The 14,395-nt window shown below is 45.7% G+C and overlaps 1 protein-coding gene across 3 annotated transcripts in view; it reads left to right on the top strand.

The window, feature by feature from the left end:
* The first annotated feature begins 8,202 nt into the window (after positions 1-8,202).
* Positions 8,203-14,395, top strand: part of SFXN1 (sideroflexin 1) — a 22,325-nt gene continuing 16,132 nt past the window's right edge. For 2 of the 3 annotated variants that reach the window (XM_066329354.1, XM_066329356.1), the window contains exons 1-2: positions 8,203-8,286; positions 9,215-9,315. The gene's annotated coding sequence lies outside the window, so the exon portion shown is untranslated. Of the gene's footprint in view, positions 8,287-9,214; positions 9,316-12,689; positions 12,785-14,395 lie in introns of those variants that run through there. The other variant, XM_066329355.1, reaches the window with a different exon arrangement.

The following is a 14,395-nucleotide window of genomic DNA, read 5'->3' as shown; positions in this document are numbered from 1 at the left end:
AGAAAGGATCAGTGAGAGAGATGATTTCTAGTCCCCAAAGGCAGACAACAAGAGGCCTAAATATTCAGTATTTGAGTGTGGGCACTGGGTTTTTTTGACTGTAGATTATAGTCACTGCAGCTGGCAGATTCAGCAGGGCTGATCTCAGAAAGCACATCAGTGCCCTCGTGCATTTTGACTTGTGAACTATTTTTCCAGTGGCAGCCACAGAGCTGGGAAACAGGCCATGAATTATGTGAGGAAACCTGAACATTGGCAGGGAAAAGGAAAATCGAAAAGGCCCAGAGAGAAACACCATATATAACTTTAAATTACTCATTTGAGGGGGCTCATTCAGGCTGGACACAGAGGGTAGTGCAGGAGGGTATAAATGGCAAGGATTTGCTGTGCAGTGCCACTGCTTCCCAGGATCTGGAGCTCATGCACTGGCTGCAGGGTGCTCAGAAGGCAGGATCAGGCACTGCTGCTCCTCTGCTATCTCCCCTCTCAGGCACTGATGCCTCAGCACAGCCTCACTCCCAGCTCCACCCCTGGGCCACAGCACATGGAGCCTGCAGAAAGGATTTCTGCTCTGCAGGAGATAAGGCAGCCGCCTCTCAAAAGGCAGCCTCGTGTCACCCACAGGCTTTAGGAGTGCTGGAAAACCATCCTCTGGTTGTTCCATCTTCCCCTCCCAGCCCCCTCTTGCTCAGAGCCTGTTCAGGCTCTGCTCCCCTTTGCCTCCCTCCTCAGTGAGTCCTCTCTGCATCTCCTCAGAGCAGGTTTCAGCTGGTTCAGCCCCCCATATTTTGCAACAAGATGGCTCTTTGTGGAGAGATGAAGAAGACAGGAAAGAAGTACCAAACCTGCTGCCAGGGATCCAAGCAGAAGCTGTCACCTGCACAGTCCCCAGCCCCAGGAGCTGTGGGTAATTTAAACTCGGTGTGATGCTGCCAATAGCTGTGTTATTTAATCTGCAGAGCTCATGCAGTGACTTTTTATGGGGTTTTTCCAGTTCCACCCACTCACTCCCACAGGATCAGAGAAAGAAAAATTTCCCACAAGGAATACTTGGAGTGACCTTCCTCTTGCAGCTCGACCTGCTTTGCCAATCCAAAGGCCATTTACTGGATCTTAAATCACCCTGGAAATTGCTCAAGCAGGGAAACCTCAAATTTCCCCCCTTTTCCTTCTGGGATTTCCATCTGCCAGAGATACGGGGCAGGAGAGGGATTACTGCCCTGCCAACACTTCCCTCCAGAGTGGGTAGAGAGCCAAACTGCAGAGGATGATGAGAATAAATTATAGCTGAGAGGAGAGCTCTAAGGAAAGGAAAATGCATCCTCCAACTGCCTCATCCCTGCGGCACAGCAGAACAGTGCCAGGAAATCCACAGTAAACTAACAAGACCCTTTCTTGAAAACCTTTTAAAAGGTAATTAGGCATAACTTAATTTACACCAACAAATAGACAATACCTCAAAATTTCTGATCATTTCACTGACAAGCGTAGAGACTGGATGTACTCCTGAATTTTATATTCTAGTCCATGTACATAAAAACCTTAGCTGCTTGCTAAAGGCCTACTATATGAAATGGCTCATAAAGTAGTAAGTCAGCACGAAAACACAGAGTGGGCCATTGCCTCCCAATTTAGGCTTTATTTGCATATGCATATTTTTTACTACTGTACAGCTTGAATTTTCACTCCACACTGGACAGACATTTTAGGCCCTCAGAAAAAAAAACCCCACACCTGAATATGTGAATCAAAAAAAAAATTCACGGAGAAAATGACAGCCCTTTTCATGTTAAAGATGGCTTTGACATATTAATTAGCATCTCAGAGATGAAATAAAGCCAGTGATACCGAATGATTCATTAGAGTGAAATTAATCTGAGGAATAATTAATTCTGACGGGATGGAAAAAAAGAATACAAATAGGTATATTAGCAGCAAAACTCTTCACCAATGAGTTTTTTCCCAGTGATTTCTAGCAGCAGTGGATGAGACTGTAGATAATACAATTTTCTCAGCAGATGGCTTGGTAGGTGGCACTCTCCCTCCTAAGCTTCTCTTACAGATTTACTCCTGAGCTGCATGCCAGCATCAAATAGATCCTTACCCATATTCCAGCCCAGCCCCTGATTGATGGATGGAGAAGAAATGTCTAACAGAAGAACTGTTTAACAGCAAATTTGTTGGTTTTCTGGTCCAGGACATATGATGATGAAGTGTGTGCTTGGTACCCACAGCAAGCAGACCATGGTTTGCCCTACCTTTGGTTATTAAATCCACATTATTACACATCCAGCATGGTCAGGGTCCACAGCCCAGTCACTGGCAGGCTACAAATCACTGAATTAAAGATAACTAAACTAATACTTACCAAAAATTTAGAAGCATCACTTCTGGCTTGCAGTGAAGACTGGCAGCAGCATTTCAGAGCTGCATCACAGGGAGCCACAGGAGCCCGGCCAGGGCTTTCTGCAAGGGGAGCAGCCCCACAGTGCCCACAGAGCACAACAGGTCCAGCTACAGCAGACAGGGTCAGTCCAGCAATGACAAGAACACTCCAAATGTGCCAGTCCTGCAGCTCTGCTGTCCCAGGCAGCATTTTCCCATCTGCAGCTCCCCACACAACCCTGCTGTTGTTGCAATGTTGAGTTCCACCTTCAGGTTCTGGGATTAAACTCTTCTCTGAGGCGGCTTGTTGAAGTCAGATCACACAGTTTGGCCTTGACAGCAGCCAGAAACATCCCACCAAGTTCAGTAAAACACTGGAACAGTATTCCAAGCAAGAATCTGTACCAAGGTCGAAGCCTTGGGCTGCTCACTCCTCCTGACGTAACTTTCATTCACACTGTTGGAAAACGCAGTGATCCAACGGCCCCAAACTATGATGTTACCCCAAATCCACTTTCAGCCTTGATCACCTGGATCTGTTATCCTGTCCCAGCCTCTGTGCCTGGCCCACCACATCAGGCAGAACTGTTTCTTCCCCCTCTTTGCATCCTGCTTTGATGTCCTTGGCTTTTCCCTGCCCTGTTGCTGAGACAGTCTCTCTAATAGGCTGTACTTTCCCAGGCTGGAAATGTTCCCTGAGTTTCATTATCCACTTGTCAACATCTGTCCCAAGGTCGGGGGCCTTCCAAGGCGGCCAGTTTTTCCTACTCTCTTCCCACAAAACTCATCAGGGCTCAGCTCCACCAAAACAGGCATCCAGAGTCTCTTCTCAGTCCATCAAACCAGTCCTCTCCATTTAGGAGAGGTTAAAAGTATGGATGCCTTCCAGGTACAAGTTCCATGCCAGTAGAAAGTTCCCCGCTGCTTTCTAGTAATGATGTACTATTTATAGGAATTCCCTTCTGCTTTCTGAAAGTTCTCTTCTGCTCTTTAGAAATCTCCCACAGCTTTCTAAGAGCTGTGACTTTCCTTCTACAATTTTTCTACTTTATTGCAATTCCTTGCTTTATAGAAATTCCTCCTCACTTCACACAAAATTCCCTCCAGCTTCCTGGGAATTTGTAGGCAATTTTTTCAGAACTCACATTTTGCTTTCCTGGCATTCTCCCACATCTCTCTAAGAATTCAATTTTCCTTTCTAAGGATTTCCCATATTTTTCCCATGAGTTCCCTATAGTTTTCTAGGACTTTTCCATATATTTCTAGACATCTTCCATGCCTTTCCAGGCCACTATGAATCTCTCACTGCTCTCTAGGCACTTTTGTCAGCTGAGAGGTGTATCTACCAGGTTGTGCCATGGTGTCACGGGTTGTTCCATGCTGCTTTTGCTGCTGCGGGTTGTGACGTGCCAAATGCTGTTCCCAGTTGTCCTCTGGTGTCCTGCTTTGTCCTATATGACAGATTTTGTCACTGTCATGCTGGCACAACTGGTTCTCATATTTTTAACTACTTTATAAAGCCACAGGAAAGGCTCAAGAGGTGAAAGTAAAAGGATTAATCAATATCTGGTCCCTAGACACTGATAAAAAAAAAAAAGTCAGGTCTGTTTGAAGAAGTTGTGAGAGCCTGTGTGCTGTGGGGTGTTCCCAGACCTCCTCCTGCCCCTACAGGTGTATTTTGACATATTTGACCAGATCATTCTGCTGGTCAAGGGTCTTGCTGCCAACAGCAGCTGGCATGGATCTTTCATGGCAGCAATAATCCCACATGAGACATTTATAAAATAGCCACATCATAAAGGAAATGGCTTCCTAATCCCCTTGAAAGGCTGGTTTATGCCTTTAAACACAGCTTTATGTCCATTCTAAATGCAGATTGGCTTTTCATCTTCATTCCCTTCCATTCTTATCCAATATAACCGTGCATCTAGAGAAAGAGGAAAATTGAGTATGCATTAATTTAGCTTGGCACAGAAGAGCATGAGTAACCTAAGACTGAGTTCAAATATTGCAGATGGAGCCAAAGCATTTAAGTGATTTTTTAAGTAACACTCTATCAGCTTATATAAGAGTTTCATTACAATTTATACTGCCAAAAAATGTTGTGTTACTTGACTGTTTGATCAAATTTCCCAAGATAATAGTTTATTCCTTATCAGCTGAGACTGAGAGAGCAGGGTGGTGGTTTCTGATGTGCTGACACAGACACACAGAAATCTCTGGCTCATTTACAAAAACAATCCTTGAACTCCCTCAGACTGTACCAATGTCCCAGTCTGAAGTTTGGATCTTGTACATAAAATTAATGTATATTTTGTCAGGAAACCACAGGAAATGCTGAATATATGTGGTTCACCTCGCCCAGCATTCTGCTCCTTATAGCAAAACCTAGCACAGAGCCTTCACAGGCACCTCCCATCGAGTGCTAATGAATAATTCCCAGAAATTTTGCTGGTTTCTTCTGGCAAACCCATGATAACAGCCAGCTTGGTGCCAAGGCCAGTTCCTGACATCATATTCCAGAGCCAGCCACTGAAAACACCCCAGATCCTTGCATGTGCCTTTGGGACCATCATCACATCATTCCCCACTGCTCTACAACTATTTTTATTATGGAGCAGAAAAGTCTTGACATCTCCCACGTTTGCCTTCACTCTGAGTGCACTGTTTTCAACCCACGGTTTGAAATTCCTGGTCCTGCAGTGCCACTTACTGGACATTTCTGTTCATAAAAGAATGTGCAGCAGCTCTTCATTTCCTCAGTTGATTCCCAGGGCTTATTTGAAATGGAGAAAAACGTAAAATACACCAATGTTCACTTAGGAACACAGGAAACCAAATACAGTAAAGCTTATTTCTTAGATGAGGCAGTAACTGTGGAGGAACAGAAATCCTCCTTTTCTGGTCAATATAGGGAAGAATTTGCCCTGTAATAATCTGGGAATTTTTCCATGTGGAAACATGCAGATGGTTAAATTCATCCCTACTTCAACAAATGTATATGGGAGTTTGCAGGATTTATTAATATATCCCTTGGGAAATAAGGGAACTGAAAGGAATGCTGCTTAAAAGGAGCTGGGGTGGGGTTTATTTGATTAATCCAGACATACATTTTTAATAGAGCTAGAAGCATTTTACTGTGAAAATTACTGCAGATGAAGAAAGACATAGAGTCAGAGGTCAGATATTCTTTGTGACAACACATATTCACCAATTTGCCTATCAGTTTGTAGCTGATGAGTAACTGGTGGTGATTGCTCAGAGCCATCTCAAGCCTTCTCAGGATTCATGGCAAAATATCAGATTTGTTACTCAGCAATGGGAGAAATGACTCGTCCAGTGAAAGAGAAGTTATGTAGCTGTTCAAAACCATCTGAGCACAGAGCAAATTATTAACTCATGCAGCTTTGCATGTAGTGACTCAGAGAAAAAAATTAGGTATTCATAGGTACATATTAAATACTCTGCAAGCAGAATTTCAATTGTGATGTGAAAAAAAGTCCATGTGTGGTTTTAAATAAGATTAACAAACTCGTATCTTTGGCATACATGGAAATTATTAGACGCAGAACACAGCAGTCCTTAGAATGCAAACCATACCAAAGAATACCAGTTATAGCCTACAAAGACTAATTTATTTCTCTGCACAACATAGAACTGTTTCCATTTCCTGAACAAGGTGTTTTTCCTGCTCAGTCTCTGCCATGTTTTTTAGCACCGAGTGTTATGGTCAGATACCACCACAAACGTATCAGTGTTGGATCTCAGTGGTCATGGAGTCTGGGATCTGATTGACAAGATTAAAAAGAATTAGACATTAGGAGTGAAATATATAAATTGTGCACAAATTTTGTTGCACAGTGCAAGGATATCAGTGCTAATTTTTATTCTTTCATGATGGACTCTCACCTGGTATATTTGCACCTGCAATTGTCATATTTATATCTGTAAGCTTTAAATTGTGGAGCCACAGGGGAAATAGAACAGGAGACAACTGAGATTGTATGTGGCTGTGTCAGAATGAAGGTTGACTCCTAATTTTTTTATTGAAAATCATGAACTGAGCTGGCTCTCAGTTAAAAATTGAAAACAAACTCCAGCCTACACAATTCTATTTTATGAAAAAATATATATATAATTTCATAGAAATTGAGTATTAACAGCAAAGCTTTTGTCAGTAAGTGCAACTCCACAAACAAAACCTGGGTAGAGTAGTGGCCTTTTAATATAAAATTCCCTTTAAGTATCCTGCAATGAGCAGGGAGAGGGAGGTCAGCCCTGGATCCAAAGAGCTCTGCTTGCACAGCTGCCACTCCTCCAGGGATGAGACCTGGGGACAGAGCAGTGACCTTTCAATGGGAATTTCAACTTGAGGAGCTGGGCTGGGCTATAGATGGCACTTACAATCCGTCTCTGTGTAATTCTGGTCCACAAAAGAGCAGAGTTAATGGTTTGTAAAGGGGCCGTAGCACCGCAGTGTCTGCACGCGTGTCCCTCTGATCCCAGGGGACTCGGCATCAGGGATGGGATGGGATGGAATGGGATTGTGTTCGGGTCCACCTCCAGCTCGGTTCGGCCAGGCTCGGGCACGGCACGGGTCGGTCCTGGTCCGGTCCTGTCCGCCCCGGTGGTACCCAAAGATTCGTGGCCCCGCCGATCCCAAAGATTCCCATCACGGTGCTCCCTCTGTCCCTGCCCGGGGACAGTGTCACCTGTCCGGACACCTGCAATTAGCGGAGCCCGGGCACAAGTGAGCAGGTTGCACTGGTGTGAACCTCAGTGGAAGTAAAAAACAAAAAAAACTAGAAGGTTTAAAATTCCAAAGTATTTCTACTGTCGCAGCAGCCCAGCCATTCCTGGGAACAACAGAAAGAAGGAAAATGACGGTGGGGAGGCCACCATTTGTCCCTGTGCCGGTTTCCTCCTCCACAGCTGTGTCCAGAACATCATTACTGGGTGCCAGCAGCTTTGAATTGCTGAAATAGAGATGAAGACACGTCCTGCCCCGAGAACTGCTGCCTTCCTCACAGCACAGAGCAGGGCACGGGCTGAGCCGGGCTGAGGGAGGGATGTCGGGCTGGAGTGCGGGCAGGGGGTGACAGTGACATGCCGACACTCCTGATCTGCTGCTAATGCACTTTTTATGTCCTCCCTCAGGTGCGAGCGCTGTGACGAGGCTCGCACCTGAGCGACCTTCAGAGCCGCCCCCTGAGCTGACACCTCACACATGGCGATTTATTGTCCCTCACCGCCAGGTTTGGGGCCTTAGTGTGGTTGGGGTTTGTGATAATAACCCTGAAACAATCCCAGTCCAGTGCAGGCTGGGGGAGACTGACAGGAGACCTCACCTGCATGGCCATTCGGGGCCGTACTCAGCAGCTGGGCTCCATGATCCTTGGCGGCCCCTCACAACTCAGAACACTCCGTGGCTCTGCGATTTTGTGGTCTGCAGCTTCCTCAGGAGGGGCAGCGGCGGGGCAGCACCGATCTGAGACCAGTGATAGCACTAGAGAATCGCTGGAGCCGTGTCAGGGGAGAAGAAAATCAGGAAAAGGTTCTTCACTCAAAGGGTGATTTGGCTCCGCAGGGAAGCCTAACAAAGCTCACAAGGAGCGTTTGTCTGGCAAATACCCTCGGCTAGCGGTGGGATTGCCGGGGCTGTGGGGGACCAGGAGTGAGACCCAGCGGGTCCCCTCCAGCACAGGATCATCCATGAAATAACCAACTGTGCAATAACAGAAACGCCAGCCGGGCCGGGCCGCCAGCGGCGCGGGCTGAGGGAGGCCGGGCGGCCCCGGCGGGGCGGAGCGAGGCGGAGCGGCCCCGCCGCCTCCCGGCCCCTCGCCCGCGGCGCCCAGCGAGGCTCTTCCGGGCAGCGCGGCCGGGGCGGAGCGGGGCCGGGTGAGTACCGGGGCCGGGTAGTCCCCGCCAGGATGGGCTGCGGCCGGGGACGGGCGGAGGAGCCATCGCCGGTGGTGCTGCCGGTGCTGTACCGCCGACCAGGCAGGGACCCAGCTCCGTCTGCCGCCTCAGTAGCCTCCATTCCCCTCCCAGCCCCCGTGTCGCTCCATCCCCATCGCCGGGGACCAGCGCCCCGTGTCTCCTCGGGCCTTCCGCAGAAGCGCAGCCCCATCTGTCGCCTCTGTTCCCCCTGCTGAGGCCCTGATCTGTTTGTGAGCTCTCTTCTCAGGGGTCCAGCCCCGTCTGCCTCCTCCATCGCCTCCGCAGGGACCCAGCCTCATCCGTCACCCCAGGCCCCTCCACAGGGCTCCAGCTCCCAAATGTCCACCCAGCCCCTCCACAGGGACCCAGCCCCAAATGTCCACCCAGCTCCTCCACAGGGCTCCAGCCCCGAATGTCCACCCAGCCCCAAATGTCCACCCAGCCCCTCCACAGGGACCCAGCCCGGAATGTCCACCCAGCCCCTCCACAGGGCTCCAGCTCCCAAATGTCCACCCAGCCCCAAATGTCCACCCAGCCCCTCCACAGGGCTCCAGCCCCATCTGTCACCCCAGGCCCCTCCACAGGGACCCAGCCCCAAATGTCCACCCAGCCCCTCCACAGGGACCCAGCCCCAAATGTCCACCCAGCCCCTCCACAGAGGTCCAGCCCCGTGTGTCACCTCCGTCACCCTGCAGAGCCCCTGCTCTGTTTGTCACGCCTGTCACCTCCCCAGGGTCCCAGCCCCATGTGCCACCGTGTGCCTGTGGAAGCAGGGCTGGATGCTGGCAGTGAGAGCCTGTCACAATCCCCTCCTCCCTGCACACGTACCAGCTCCCTGCTTCCCCAAATCCTGCCCCTGACCACTCGCTGTCCCCTCTGTTCACAGGGATTGCGTGACAGCAGCACAGATTCCAGGCTGCAAGAGACAAAGCCTCCCTGCTGCAGGATCATCATTTCCAGGGCAGGAACACGCCAAATAACTCCAAGGTCAGACACCTGGTAGTCAGAGACAGAATTTTAATTATGAGTATTAAGATTTTTTTAAAAAATTATTGAATTATAAATAATCTGTTGTTATTATACCGGTGGGAGGGGTGAAAATTTGCTTTGTACTTTGTAATGTGCAATTAAAATATCACCTAGATGGAAAAAGATATGTGAAATAGTGCAGAAGTGCAGAAGAGGCCTGTGAACACACCTGGGGCAGAGCCAAAGCTACTGCAGTTTATTGATGGAGGTTAAAACACTAGGAGCAGAAACAAGCTTGCAGTAATCAGGGCTGAGATAGGAGGTTGCACTAACCTTGGTTAGCAAAGGACGTTTATTTTCCTTAATGTGGAGATGAGGTGAACACGTGCAGCGTCTCTGGATGTGCCTCATGTAGTGGGAGAAGGAGGTGGCAAAGCAAAGCACACAGAGCTGAGCTGGCTGCAGGGACCTCTAACATCTGGAGCTGCTTTAAATGCAAAATGATGAAATCTCTGGTCAAGTTGCACGCCAAAGATGGCTCCTGTTTTGAGGAGAGAGCCCCAGCAGCAGGCTCATCTCACCCAGGCTGCTGCTTTTGTTGCTAGGCTACAAGTGGGATGTACATTTATAAGCAAAAAAAAAAAAAAAAAAAAGAAAAACCAAGCATCTTGTAGTGTTGTCATGCTTTGCCTTCTCCAGCGTTCCGTTTAGGGTTAAAGTAGGAAAAATCATAGTGCTGACAAAGACTTTTTTTCCTCCCCTGGTGATTGAAATAGGCATTTTACTGCTAGAAGGTGCTTTGGGAAAGAAAAACTTGGTAAGTGGCTTTAACATTTGGTGTAAGTACAATTCTTCAGATTCCTAGTCATGTGCTGTGCTGCTTATTTTAAACTGTGGCAGCAGATATACTGCAAATAGAGGAATACCACTGCTTACAGACCCTGATAAGTCTCACATGTACTCTTTTACCACCGCACAAAAGTGCTTTTTTTCCTCTGAAAAGTCTATTAGTTCTTCCCATTTGAACTAATTAACTACCATGACTGACATCCCTGGAGAAGGCCTTGTGTTCCTTTGTTTGCCAGTGCAATTAAAACATGGATTTGCTTTGCCAGTGTGTTGTAGTTTTAAAGTAGAACAGGTCACATTTTCCTAATCAGAGGGAGATTTATTTCCTGTCTTTTCTCCTAAGCCAACATAGAAGCCCTTTGGGTGGGCACTGTGAAAAATTGGGCATTGGAAAAGAAAAATCTTGAGTTCGCTCAGACAAAGGAGCCCCAAAAAAAGAACAATATGTTACTTGAGGAACAAAGAGGCCTAACAGGATCCTGGAGTATTCCTCTATCAAAGTGGCCTGGGAAATTTTTCAGAACTCAGCTCTGCAAAAACAAGCAGCCATGGCACTTTGGTTTACAAAGAGTAGGAAGAAGAGAAGCTGTTCTCCCCATTTTATAGCAGCAGGTACTTTTCTCAACCTCAGGATTTTCCAGGCTGCATCTCGTTTCCTAGAACAAGGCACTGACAGCTGGACATCAGGTTGCTAAGGGACTGCTTTAAAGAATGGAGATGTAGGGGCTTAAGAGTGTCAAATCTTATTTTTGTCTCTCCCAGTGGATCTGCACATGAAATAGCAGCAGCACCTGGCTCTGACACTTTTGAACTATTCCTATTCTAAAAAATCCTAAAGGATTCTGTGAAGAGGTTGTGCTGTTATCTTCTATTTTTACTGTGTTTTCAGAGATAACCCTCTCTCTTGCTCTTTGAAAAAAGAATTCTTAGTTCCCCCTAGAAGATCTTGTGAATCGTTATCTGACCTGAGCACCTTTACATCACCAGAACTTACGGTTCTAAGTCCTGGTAAAGGACAGCACAAAAGTTACATCTTTCTTTCAGCATTTATACAGGCTGATTGGAATTCTGTTTTATCCTGGATTAGCAAGCTCGTCCCATGCTTTGTAACAGAGGGTTGCAGTTTGGGAGTTGGGCACCAAGAAGTCAAATGTCACAGTGAGCATTATCACAATTATATCTGCTCTACTTTTGGATGTGGAATTCTCTTTAGATTTCTCCCTGGGTTCACAGTTACATCATCATGAAATTTCCTTTTCTGTCACTCTAGTCCCAATTTTAGCTGATACTGTAAAGAAACTGATGAAAATTCTTAATTTTGGAGTGGAGTTTTTCAAGGCTTGGGTTAAAATACAAGGTGTCAGTAACATAAGAAAATATAAATGGTTCCAAAGAAGGTGGCAAAGCTGCATTTCATCATTTGTGCACTGCTGCATGAGTTTAAGTTGCCCAGAATTTCCCAAATTATTTGCCCATCTGAATTATTCAGTTGTGCAACACAGTTTAAAATAAGTGATCGAATATCTGAGTTGTTCAAAATTGAAATAAATTAAATGGTCATTGCTACTCTTGTAGCTGTTGCTTTGGTTTAAAAAGTGGTTGCATGACCTTCAAATGTGATGTTTAAAAGATGAACTTTGTAAAGGAACAGCAGAGAGTTGAACTCCTGAATCTGCATTTTGTATCATTGCTGCAATTGCTGCTGTTAACCTTTAAACCTTTAAAGGTTTAAAGTCTTCTGCTGTTGCTGGTTTTGTGGAAAATCTAGATGTAGCCTTTGTACCAAAATGGTTGATCAGACTTTGTGCAGGTTTTGTATTATGTTAAGGGAGGCCGTTCTCACTTACTCTGAAACCCTTTATTCCCCCCAGTTAATATTAGCATTAAACTTCAGAGAATGAGCTGGCAGATGATCCATCTGATCAGAGAGGGCAAGAAATTTGCCATGGGCTGGGACACCTTCCACTAAACCAGGGTACCCCAGGCCCTGTCCAGCCTGGCCTTGGACACTTCCAGGGATGGGGCAGCCACAGCTTCTCTGGGCACCCTGTGTGCCTCACCACCCTCACAGGGAAGGATTTTTTCCTGATATCCAATCTAACCTTGCTCTATTTCAGTCTGAAGCCATTCCCCCTTGTCCTGTCACTCCAGACCCTTATAAAATGTCTCTCTCCATCTTTCCTGTGAGCTCCCTTCAGGCACTGGAAGGGGCTGAACAATCCCAATCCTCTCAGCTTTTCCTCTCTGGAGGAAAACACAGCCAAGGATTGAGGAAACACTTCATGAACTCCCCGTCAATGCCCTCTGAAAACTTGGTACATAGGAGGAACCACACATGGATAATCAAACCTCTGTGTGGGTGCTGGGGAGACAAACAATGCCAAAAAATGTCCCTGGTCACGGGAATGCCACCCCCTGGTATTGTCCAGTCACTGGAGCGCGGCGGGGCCGGGGTTTGGCCAGACAATCCCTCAGCACGAGGCAGGATTTAGCTGCTCTTCTCCACGGGCAGTTTGGATCCAGCTGCTCCAGTTTGGAAACTGAAGGGGTGTAGTGATATGAATGTGCCAGAGAGCATAGTCCGTCCTTCGCTGCTGATTTAATTTTTGCTGGGGGTAAACAGCTGCGGGGTTTCCAGGTACAAGTGGTTCTATTCAATTCCTTCCTAATTGATCTGTAGTGTGCAATAGTGAAAATATGGATAATTTTTTCTCTTACTGCCTGTTTTCCATGAGAGCTGTTAATTGTTTGACTGCGTTACAATGTCATTCTTTATCCTTTCCAGTACTGCTGATCCTCCTATGTGGACATAACCTCAGAGTGACATTTCTATATGGATTATTACAACAACTGATGTGTTTGAAAAATTCATTTTGTTCCCCAAATCCCCTGTTAATGGCTTTGTTTGTGGTGAAGAGCAATTGCTTGAGCAATTTCGCTCCTTCCAGCTTAAAATTCAAGGTGCTGTTGATTGAAAGTTGTATCCTAATTCAGGATTAGTTGGTATTTTCTGGATAGCATCCGGTTGGAACAATAAATTCAGGTGTTTACATATACAGGCACCTTAATTAATTAATTAATTAATGATTAGGTAGTTTGCCTTCTTTACTTGATTGTAACAAAGCAAACAGTTTTATCTTTTTTGTGCTTTTCCTTTCCAGTTCCCTTGCAAACTTTCTACTTATCTCAAGGTTCAGATGGATTTATTTAAATTTTATGTAATCCTAATGTTCTTTATTTTTTCTGTACCAAATTTGATTACAGATAACGAGAACTTAAATCTTGGGCACACTTAGTACCAGTGGAAAATTAGATCACTGAAAGTAGTGGAGTCCCACCCTTGACAAAGCATTGTAGTTAAAATAATAATTAAATCCTAAGTAGTTTTATTACAGTGCTTTTATTATTGAGTGTTTGAATGGATTATGCAAACAGCAGCACCCCTCTGAAAAGGTATCTAAAAATTAAGGTGACAGGTAGGTAAAAATAGTGTTGTGGCAACTTAAACTGAGGGTGTTGTACCTAGTTCATACAGTTTTACAGTCTCACTGTTCAAATAAAAAGTGAAACTAAAAAAAAGCCATCTAGTTTATGATGATGATTCTGTGGCTGTTAGACAATATATTGATGAAACCAGTTTTGTGCAGTCGCCACTTCTACTTTATATTTGGACATTTTGTTTTATAAGGGGATCCCTTTGAACTATATCAGCACTTTATTAGCTTATGTTTTTGCTTTATGGGATTTATTTCCCTTTTCAGCATTTACTAATGGGGTCTGATGAGTAATAAGTGGCATCATGCAGTCTTCTTTAAAACAAGAAATGGGGCTTTTGTTGTAAAAATGTTTTGCTGAAAAACTTCTGAGTTTTCAAGCCAGAAATTCCCTGGTTTTCTTAGGCACTGTTGGAACAGGTCTGTGATTCAGAGTCCCATGACTGGCAAACTCAGCCACCTTTTTTACTTCACTGCAAGTTTTATGTGTCTCCAAATCGTATTATTCTCAACTTTTTTACAGTTTGTGTGTGTGGCATCTGCTCTTCCTCTGTGGGCATTGGTGGTCTGTCAGGTATATTTTATGTTCTTTAGAACACTATTGTTCTTACTTAATAGTTAGAAGGACACATCATTGAGAGAAGAAAATGGGTTTGTGTACTTAAATAGCTGTCACCTAGAATTTAAACCCCTTTTTACAGGAGATCTAACTTTTTGCAGGGTTGGCAGCTCTCCTACCCCTATCCTATGCAGGA

The sequence above is a fragment of the Sylvia atricapilla genome, chromosome 14, assembly GCF_009819655.1.
Source record: "Sylvia atricapilla isolate bSylAtr1 chromosome 14, bSylAtr1.pri, whole genome shotgun sequence".
Lineage (NCBI taxonomy): Eukaryota > Metazoa > Chordata > Aves > Passeriformes > Sylviidae > Sylvia > Sylvia atricapilla.
Note: the sequence above shows the minus strand (reverse complement) of the source record. Positions and strands in the feature narration are given on the sequence as shown.